This window comes from Pan paniscus, chromosome 12 (assembly GCF_029289425.2).
Source record: "Pan paniscus chromosome 12, NHGRI_mPanPan1-v2.0_pri, whole genome shotgun sequence".
Lineage (NCBI taxonomy): Eukaryota > Metazoa > Chordata > Mammalia > Primates > Hominidae > Pan > Pan paniscus.
The window spans coordinates 109,139,309-109,150,396 of NC_073261.2; the positions used below are offsets into that span (position 1 = coordinate 109,139,309).

At 39.0% G+C, this 11,088-nt stretch overlaps 1 pseudogene; it reads right to left on the reverse strand.

The window, feature by feature from the left end:
• Nucleotides 1–497: 497 nt before the first annotated feature.
• Nucleotides 498–1,839, reverse strand: LOC100977081 (26S proteasome regulatory subunit 4-like; annotated as a pseudogene).
• Between the last annotated feature and the right edge of the window lie 9,249 nt (nucleotides 1,840–11,088).

Sequence of the window (11,088 nt, forward strand, 5' to 3'; positions counted from 1 at the left end):
TCTCACTGAAAACGTAAGTCATCCCTGAAACTCAGAGAGGTTAAGTAACTTTCTCAGCATCATACAGGGGGGATGTTATCAGGATTCACACCTAGACTTACACATCTTGAATTTTTTATAGTTATTCTATATGCTATTGGCAATGTCAATAATAACACCACCAGGAATTAAGTTGGTCATATTTTCCCTTTGATGTTAGGCAGTGAATAAGTAAAGCATCCTAATATTAAAAATCAAATAAACAAACAAATGGACAGAAACCCAGATGATTATTATTATTTTTGTTAAAGAGCACACTCCATTGGGAAAAGACTGCTGCACAGTGACTGACAAAGGCCACCCAATGGGCACTTACACATCGTACTCCAAAAGACATGGGATATTTTGCTAATAAAAATCAATGGGAACAGGGATTCCTCTGGGCAACTCCCCCAACCTCATCCTTTTTAGGGGTCGAGGAATCGCCCAACCATTTTCCTGATGGCAGCTGTGGTTCACTAGAGATAGAGCCCCTCAGGGGTGCCTTCCTGTTTCTTATAAAGAACATTTTCTTTATATTTTTTGAAGTATTCATTCGTTACTTTCATTCTACGTTCTCTTGAGGCCATCAGACCAGCTTCTGTACAGATTGCCTTGGTGTCAGCGCCAGAGAGGTCATCTTTAACCATGATCAAGTCGTCCAGGGTTACATCATCGGCCAGTGTCATCCTGCTTGTGTGATTCTGAAAGATACGCTGCTTAGTCCTTTCATCAGGCAGGGAGAACTTGATCTTCCTGTCAATGCGGCCTGGTCTGATATGTGCTAGATCCACAGTTTCTATTCTGTTTGTTGCCATAATAACTTTCATGTCTCCCCTAGAATCAAATCCCTTCAACTGGTTCAACAGTTCCAACATTGTTCACTGAATTTCTCTCTCACCACCAGAATTTGAGTCATATCTTTTTGTCCCAATGGCTCCAATTTCATCAGTAAACATGAAGGATAGTTCATGCTCTTTAGCAACTCAAAACAATTACCATATGAATACGAGTTTGGGCCCATCACCTAGGTACTTCTGAATAAGTTCAGAGCCAACCACTCTCAAGAAAGTGGCTGAAGTTTGGTTTGCTACTGCTTTGGATAACAAGGTTTTGCCTGTGCCAGGTGGACCATAGAGAATGACCCCCTTAGGAGGCTTTTTACCCATCTCTTCATAATATTCAGGATGGGTGAGAGGAAACTCCACAGCTTCCTTTATTTCCTGAATTTGGTTGTCCAGCCCCCCAATATTGGCATAGGTCTCCTGGGGGGCCTTTTCCATCTTCATCACTGTGACCAGGGGATCCGTGTCATCCATCAGCACCCCATCACGGCATGCACCTTGTGGTTGAGCAGGACCAAGCAGCCAGTTTCCAGAAGATCCTTGTCTACAAATGAAAGAATGTTGACATAGTGTTCTGAGCCCACAGATGTAGACATGATGGCATGATTGTCATCAATGATCTCTTCCGAGGTTCCTACTGACATCGGGGTCCCCCTCAGATCATCCACTTTTGATCTTTCCTCCTCTTGCTTTTCTTCTAATGGTTTCATTTGTTCTTGATTTCTAATGAATTCTTCCTCCATGAGAAGATAGTCTTTAATTCTCTCTAATGTCAGTAATTTTAACCGGCACTGAGTGTGAGGTGTCACCAGTGGCAGTTTGCTGACTGCATCTGGTCCCTTTGTTTTCTTCTTCTTTTTCCTCACTCTAGTTGGTATAGAAGGTTCATATTTCTTTTTCTTGTCCTTGTCATCCTTCTTGCCACTTCCAGGACCATGACCACCACTCTGACTTTGACCCATCTTGCCTTGGCCACTTGAGGTAAAAAACTCTGATTATTAAGATGCCTGTTGGTTATTTAACAATTTTAGTTTCACTCTATTATTTAGCTACAAATAGCAGTGGGTTCAAACATTTTCCCTTGCTGGGGACATAATTTCTAGAAAGTGTTCTTTGCAGTGAAACCGAACTTGAAGCCATTAAGTAGTAATTAATATTAGCTCCTGCTTTGAAAGCATTATATTTAACAAGGCTTCATAGGAATAATAATAATAATATGAAACGGGGTTTTGGTTTATAGTTTAATTCCAAGAAGAAAGCATATGCTTTTTAAAATTTACCAGAGTATTTAGTAACATTGTTTTCATCTCCAGTGAGCATGCATTGCTGATTTTAAAGAGACAATGCAGCTGCAAAAAAATAGAAAAACAGAACAATTGCAGGACAGGAAGCTCAAGTTTTAGAGAAAGAGAGCTATAGTATCACGTAGTGGAGGTTACCCTGTAGTTCCAACAGAATGCTGAACAGTGAGTTTCATGCTGTTTTATCTAAGCAACAAATTGGCAAAAATATAAAACACAAGCCTAGAAAATGAACAGGAATCTAGTGAACAAATCACTTAATAGAGGTATTATTTTCTGTGTAACTCCGGTGTGAGCAAGGGTGGTCCCCTCAATCTTGGTGTCAATTTCACACTCTGTGACAATCCAATGTCCTCTTGAAATGTTTGAAAATTCACGGGTGAAGAGGGCTAATGTTCTCATGGTCATGAGTTCAGTCTTCCTCCAATCTTAGTAGCACATTGGGAATTAGTTCTCAAAAGAATATTTCTGATTTGTTAAAGGGTGTGTGGTTATGCTCTCAAACTGAAGGGACTTTTGCTCCAGTGGATATAGTGGGTCATAAGGGCACATGTTAGCGCTTTCTGCACTGAATGCAAGATTAGGTTTTATATCTTCTGTTGGCCTGGGCCTCTTTGAGAGCTATTGACTTTTGGAATCACTTGGTAAATTGGCCGAAGTAGAATACCTTGCCTTTCTCTTGCAGAGTCCAGCAAATATTACAGGGTTGTGGTTTTGTTTTTTTTTTTCTTCTGAAGCATCTTGCTGCTCTATATCTTATCAATATAATGTGTTTAATGGAATAAATCAGCATGATGTCTTACAGGATTGTGAGTTGTTCTTGGGAATTAAATTGTGACACAGAACTGGGGAGTTGACAACCGACAGTTGGCATTCTTACCACAGTAAAGGCATACTTTTGTCTCCACCAAGTGAAAACACACGATTCTTAGTGTTCTTTGTTTCTGGGAATGGATAAAAATGCATGTTATCTATCAATAACTGCAAACTAGGTGGCATAACCCCTGTAAGAAAATCAATCTGGCAGGCAGCTGTAATAGGCAATAACACTATTCTTCTTAGTGTTTTGTACTTGCCAAAGAGAAATGCATTATGTTCTTTGAATCTTACAGCTTCCTAGAAATGAAAGTAGAATAGTTTTTCTCCCCATTTTACAGATATGAAGACTGAGTAACAGAGAGTACATTTTGTTGGGAAAACATTTATGAGGGTACTGAGACTCTGAGGAGCTTGTTCTGAAGTGCCATTTTCCTTGAGCAGTTTTTTGTGTTTTTCCTTATAGATTAGCCTATGTTGCATTGCAGGCTGAGGGCAAGGGGCCTGAAGTCAGACTGCCTTAGTTGGAACTTAAATTCTGCCACTTGTCTTGGGCAAATTGCTCAGCTTCTCTGTGACTCAGTTTTCTCATCTGAGGATTAAATGAAGATTAAATATATGAATGCAAAGTAAAGTACTCAAAACAGAGTCGGACACTATTAGCATTCTATCTATAGTTACTGAAGAAGCAATAACTGGCAAGGTTAAAATCTTACAACCCAAAGTCAAATGTAGAAGATTTAAAATATTCTACATTAAAAATGTATTTTCTATCAGGTCCTGGGCTACCTTCACCTTCTTCAATGAATGGATCAAGTAGGAAACTATATCTCATTGGTTTAAAGTTGAGGTGACTTGTGTGCTAAGTGCCTCTGTTGGCGTGCAGAGAACCCTTTGCATGATTAGCATTGACCTGACAAATTGCTGTATTCTCCAAGTGATTCAGCCAAGCCATTTCCCCAGTGCTGACAAAGCACCAATCCCAGGTACTGCACAACAGGGCCGCCATTATCTACCATTTCAGGAAGACAAGGAGCTTAGATGGAGAATATTACAATTATTTTCACAAATTAGATGGCTGTATTTGAATCTGAGAGCAAAAATTCGTGGGTAATATATATCTTTCTATGTCTATCTCTCTTGAATATAGAGAAGGTAGTTACAATTGGTAATTGAAACATTGCCTATCAGTGTGAAATTTATGAGATAAATTTTAATAAATACATGGACTTTTCAAGTGTCTTTTACTGACAAAAACAGCTGAATTGATTAAAACTAATTTGCACAATTTGTGGTTTATGGTGAGAAACTGACAGCAAAAAAATGGAGCATTTTTAATATAAGTACATTTTTGAACTTGGGGTATTTTTGTTTACATCATGTTGGTAAATGTTTAAACCTTATACTTCAAAAAATTTGCATTTGAAGAGTGACAGACTTTTCTTTGCATCAATTCAAATTATTTAATTATAGTGGAGACAGAATTTATCTATTTTCATGAATCTGTTACATTTTCATTGAAGTTTAGAGATTTGAATTTTTTTCAGAGTTAATAGCTTTTATTAAATTGACTTGATGATATTTTGTTGCATATTTTTTCTTTTAGTATTATGGTGAAATCCTTTTGCTTTAAGTTGTGTAACTGCTATTTATATTCCTAGTGGAATATAAGACCTTGGAGGCTTCTAGGGTTTCTCTTACTGGAACTGTCTATGATTAAAAGGTTGAATTATTGGTCTCTTACGATAGAAGCACATTGAGACTTGTTACTTGTTATAGTTTAATATCCATCTCATAAGAACCACTGAGAATCAATCTCCAATTTGCAAATAACTTGGATTTGAGGCATTGGTTTGTGAGTAATCTGTATCATTTTTGGGAGTTCTTTTTTTGTACCATAACAGTAAGTCAATATCAGTTGTTGCGTTTTCTGTTTGCTTAAAAATATTGGAGTATAAAATTGGTTGTCAGGCGGCTTGAGGTTTAGTTCCAGGTTTGCTTTTAGCTCACTTTAGTAACTTACTTAACTTCCGTGTGCCTTGGCATCTTCATCTTTAAAATAAAGAGGGAGGAATTAGGTCAGACTGGAGCATCTTAAACGTTCTGTTTCTGAATTTCTCTTTGAATTTACCAAGGTAGATTCTGCACTAGCTTTGGCAGACTCAAGTCATAAGGTTGGTTAAGGTTAGAAAAGAGGATGAATAGGAGGGAGCACCTCAGATCAATTGGGAGCTAGGGAAATTAAACTGTTTATAAAGGAAGATCCTAGTAGAGCCTGAGTAGAGGTCCTACACATGGACCCTCAAGGCTTGGCAAAATTAAGTGAAGTTTGATAATATGTCACTAAGATAATTGTTGTGGTAGGGAAGTGGGGGTATATCCTCAGAAGAAGCAGTGCAAAGAAGAATTGCATTCAGCTGGTAATAAATAACACTCAGGGCCAGGCACTGCAGAAGCATGGCTCTGGATGATGGGGCACAGAGGGTTTGATCACAGGGAGATTGGTCAGAGAAGCACAAGACAAAAGCATAGGAAATGCTGTAACTGGGAAGCCACAGGGTTGTCTGAAGCTCACTCAGCCCTATAATATAGATATTGGGTCTGCTGGTAGAAAAATATCAATTCTCAGCCCTCCCAGCCTTAGGTAACACTGTGTCTAAATGGCAGTATGTCTTCCTAGGGATTATGAATGACAAGGGGGATGAGAAATGACCAGAACCATCATGCCTCCTCTGCTCCTTCTGTAAAACCTTACTAATGTTTTTATTTTTTATTTTATTTCATTTTTTATTTCCAGTAGGCAAGAAGAGAATCTGAAAAGTGATGAAGGAGGAGGATAAGTACTTAGGGAAGAAGATTTTAAAAACTGAAAGGATCTGTTTTAGTTAGAATGGGAAAGATGTTTCCTTGGTTACAGATCTTTATAGGTGGCAGAATTACGGTGAAAACACTTTAAGGAAAATTACTTGATTGCTGGGAGGTGTCAGAGTTTTTCAACAAATATTTCATTGAATAGAAATGGAATGAGCACCTGCTATGTGCAAAGCTTTGAACTGAGTGCTCTGGGGGATATGAACAATTATATTCTATCATTCCCACACCTGAGGAGTTCACACAAAAGCTGAAGAGACAAAGCACACAAAGCAGTGAATTAAATGATAGAACAAGACTTAAATATCCATACAGAATGCCGTGGCATCAAGAGGGACTCCCCGTCCTCCGGAGTTCTGGACCAGTTGAGAAATATGCCAAATAGAATGCATATAGGGCAATAGATTACCTTTATTTTTAGTAGATAAAAGCTAAATTGAAGTACACACAGCTTAGCACAGTTCTCAGTGAGCCGCTTGACACTGAAGTCCAGAATTAGACTTATATTCTTAGCCATGTGGTGCCTCTGTCCCCATGGAACAGAGAAGAACCACTGTTTGTGGAAGAGCTTGTTTCCAAGAAGAAAAGAGAGGAGCTGAGTCTAAAATCATAAGTTTATTCTTTCCTACTTGGCCCTGAGATGAAGCAAACAAGGCATAAAGGAATATCAATAATTAAGCTCCTTGTTACAGAAGGATTTATCAAGAGTGGGAAAGAGGCATTTCCCTTGACAAAAGATAACAGTATCAGCAGTGAAGAAAGAACATGCAAAGTGACAAAGAAGGATCCAGATTTTAGGGGCTAGAGATAGGAAGGACAAGCTGGGCCACAGCGTGTTGAAAGGATTTTCCCAGGGGAAAGATTTGAGCTGGCTTTTTGTGATGATAACATTTAGATAGGCAAGAAGAAGAGCCTGCTGGTGGGAGTAGGAGGGATGATATGGGCAAAATACTGAGAACACAAGAAAGAATGTAAACCCCAAAGCAGGTGATGACAGTGGAAACTGCAAGAAAGGGTCAAAGTAGCAAATGTTGAGAAGGGGATACTACTGGGGGGAGATAATATGTAGGAGGAGAAAAAAGGAGTATGAATTCAAGGGGAGGGATCTCAGTTCTCCTTTCCCTTTGGTACCATAGTGTGTCAGTTAACCTCTCCAGGACTGTCTCAATTTCCTCATCTGCAAAATGGGAGAATTTGGATAGCTGATTTCTCTAGACATTGGTTAGCATGGCTGCCACTGTTAAGAGGAGCTATTAAGCTTGTCAGGTAGAACCAATGGCATTCTTCCCAGAAATAGAAAAAAAATTCCAAATTTATATGGAATCACAAAAGACCCAGAATAGTCAAAGCTATCCTGAGCAAAATGTACAAAACTGGAGGAATCACATTACCTAACTTCAAATTACACTACTGAGCTATGGTAACCAAAACAACATGGTACTGGCCTAAAAACAGACACATAGACCAATGGAACATAATGGAGAGCCCAGAAACAAATCCATGCATCTACAGTGAGTTCATTTTCAACAAAGTTGCCAAGAATATACAGTGTGGAAAGGACAGTCTCTTTAATAAATGGTGATGGGAAAACTGGATATCCATATGCAGAAGAATAAAACTAGACCCCTATCTCTCACTGTCTACAAAAATCAAACCAAAATGGATTAAAGATTGAAATTTAAGACCTCAAATTATGAAAGTATGGCAAGAAAATCGTGGGAAAGCTCTCCAGGACATTGGACAGGGCAAATATTTCTTGAGTAATATCCCACAAGCACAGGCAACCAAAGCAAAAATGGACAAATGGGATTATATCAAGTTAAAAAGCTTCTGCACAGCAAAGGATATAATCAACAAAGTGAAGAGATAACCCACAGAATGGGAAAAATATTTACAAACTACTCATCTGACAAGGGACTAACAACCAGACTGTAAAAGGAACTCAAACAATTCTATAGGAAAATATCTAATAATCTGATTTTAAAAATTGGGCAAAAGATCTGAGTAGACATTTCTCAAAAATGAGACACACAAATGGCAAACAGGCATATGAAAATGTTTTCAACATCATTCATCATCAGAGAAATTCAAATCAAAACTACAAAAAGATACCATCTCACCCCAATTAAAATGGCTTTTATCCAAAGGACAGGCAATAACAAATGCTAGCGAGGATGTGGAGAAAAGAGAACCCTTGTACACTGTTGGTGGGAATGTAAATTACTACAACCACTATGGAGAATGTTTGGAGGTTCCTCATAAAACTAAAAATAGAGCTACCATATGATCCAGCAATACCACTGCTAGATATATACCCAAATGAAAGGAAATCAGTATATCGAAGAGATAGCTGCACTCCCATTTTTATTGCAGCACTATTTACAATAGCCAAGATTTGGAAGCAACATGTGCCCATCAACAGATGAATAGATAAAGAAAATGTGTCACATATAACACTATGGAGTACTATTCAGCCATCAAAAACAACAAGATCCTGTTATCTGCAACAACGTGGATGGAACTGGAGGTCATTATGTTAAATGAAATAAACCAGTCATGGAAAGGCAGACTTCACATGTTCTCACTTATTTGTGGAAGCTAAAAATTAAAACACTTGAACCCATGGAGATGGAGAGTAGAAAGAGGATTACCAGAGGCTGGGAAGGGTAGTGGTGGGGAGGGCCAGGCAGGTGGGAGGGAAAAGGTAGGGATGGTTAATGGGTACAAAGCATAGAAAGAATGAATAATATCTAGTATTTTATAGCATAACAGGGTGACTACAGTCAATAATAATTTAATTGCACATTTAAAAATAACTAAAACAGTATAATTGAATTGTTTGTAACACAAAGTATAAATGCTTGATATGATGGTTACCCTATTTACCCTGACGTGTTTATTAAACATTGTGTGTCTGTCCAAATATCTCATGTACCCCATAAATATATACACCTACTATAAAAATTTAAAAAAAGATTGTCAAGTAGAACCAGAGAGGCAAAGACCAGAACAGACATGTGGCATTCTTCTCTATACCCCTGGGAGATACAGAGATATAGAAGGCTTTCAGGAGTCAGAGGAGGTCTCTGAGAAGGAGGCTGTGTTATATCCCTGAATGCTGCTGACATCTCTGGTGAGAACTAGCCTCTACTGCACATTACACAGACTGAGTGTGGAGGGTGAGGAAGCTGAGTTAAAAAGCTTCTCGGCTTTCAGTGCCTAGGTCTAGTTAAGAAGTACCCAGGGTAGAGCCTGACCCATACCTCAAAGGGCACAGTAGAGAGCCAGGGAGGCCAGTGGAAGTCCGCCTTGTTTTACTTACTCATATTTCCCCAGGCCAACCCACTTTAATACAGATTCATCTCTGGGAAAAGATTTTTCTCTTGCACGCTAAGGTTATGCACTGAGAACATCCATTTAAATCTCTTGGCATTTCTAAATTCATACATCTAGTAAAATTTTGGGAAAAAACATATTCAGTGTAGTGACTGACCTTCAATATCCTTACTGTATTCCCTTGAATAATCAACTTTTTATTACCTTTAGTGCACATTAGTGAGATTTATTACTCACTTTAAAGAAGGTGTCTTTCATCTAAATTTAAAAATGCGTATATATTCCATATGATTCTCACCCTAAAGAAGGGGAAAATGGGGCTAAGTGGGGAGAAACCAATCCATAAAATAGTTATTTTCAAATATGATGTACTTGATGCTGTGTGTACAATTGATGGACTTTTAATATGAATTGATACCCAATTTAGCTCAATCACAAACAAATAACCATTCCTTCTTAATATGTAGCAATGAGTGATCTGACAGAGCTGGTCTCACTTCATTTATAATTAATTCATTCATTTATTCCTTGTCAAATATTTAGCGAGCTTTACTGAGCACTAAGTCCTGTGTTAGGTGCTGAGAGTATAATGGTGAGCAAAACAGTTGGGATTTCTTTCTTTCTGGAGGTTTAGAATGGTGTGGAGGTGAAGGGAGACAAATGGAGCAAATCTTACAAATATGTAATTACACACTATGAGACTTGCTATAATAGAAAAGTACAGGCTGTTTTAGTAATTTCTAATCAAACCAACAATACATTTCCAAGGTGCGGCAAGGCAGATACCTGTGCCCTCTGTGTTGCAACCTCACTGTGCCTAGCTTTCAATGTGCACTGTCAATCCTTGGTCCTTTTTCTAGAACATTCCATGATACATTTCTCTCTTCTGCTTGGTGAACTCCTATCATCCCTGCAGATCTAGCTCAAATGTTAGTTTCTTGTTAGCTAGCATGAGGTGGCCGCATTGAGCCCACAGTGAAGATGTCCCTTGCCCCAGTTAATTTACATTGTTCTAATAACCATGTCACCTTAGTTTAGGCCTACAACCTGGCTCTGTTCTGACCTCACTTGGCTCTTTTTCAGACAGGCATCTTCTTAGGCTTGTATCCAGTTCATCTAAAAGCAGTATCAGGTTATTTAAGTATAAATTAAAAATGAGGGATGTGGTTGCCATAAGCCACTTAAGCCTGAAATTAGAGGTCTCAGAATTTTGCTCCTTGGCACTCAGGTTCTGCTCTGTGACTTCATCAAGTGGTCTTGGGGGCACTCCCTTGCTTGTAAGCCTCGGCACACCTCAAATTGTCATTTTAGTTCTGCATTATGATGAACACTCATTCTGACCTCCCTGTATTGAAATCGGGTCTGTAATTATATGTGCCCAATAAATGTCTGCAGAACCAGAAATTTATTTTATGGCCAAGAAATGATTATAGGAGAAAAAAATTACATTCTAGAAAAACCTGTTAAATAGCCAGGAGTTATGTTGTCCTCAGGGAATGAGCCTTCATTGCCCTATCACAAGTAAATGGGATCACAGTCACAGTACCTAAAGAGTGGGCAGGGAGGACCCGTGACCTGGATGCACTCGCACTCTAGCTTGCCTACACAGGCCTGAGATCTCTTTCCCATGGGTGACAGGTCTCCATCCTGTGCTGAGAGATGAGGCTTGACATAATCATCTTCTTCAGGGTGTGGGGCAGGGCCAGGAAAATGTGGGCCATTTGGGACCGTAACCGACAATTATGGACATCCTCTCATGGAAACAAGTTATATTTTGGAGGAGGAGGAAGGCCTAAGGTACCTTGAAATAGGAAAAGACTTGGGATGCGCATTGGGGAAGGGGAGGGGAGGGCTTTTAGAGGTAGTTTATTAAGTGGCCTCTTGTAGCTAAGTGCCAGCTC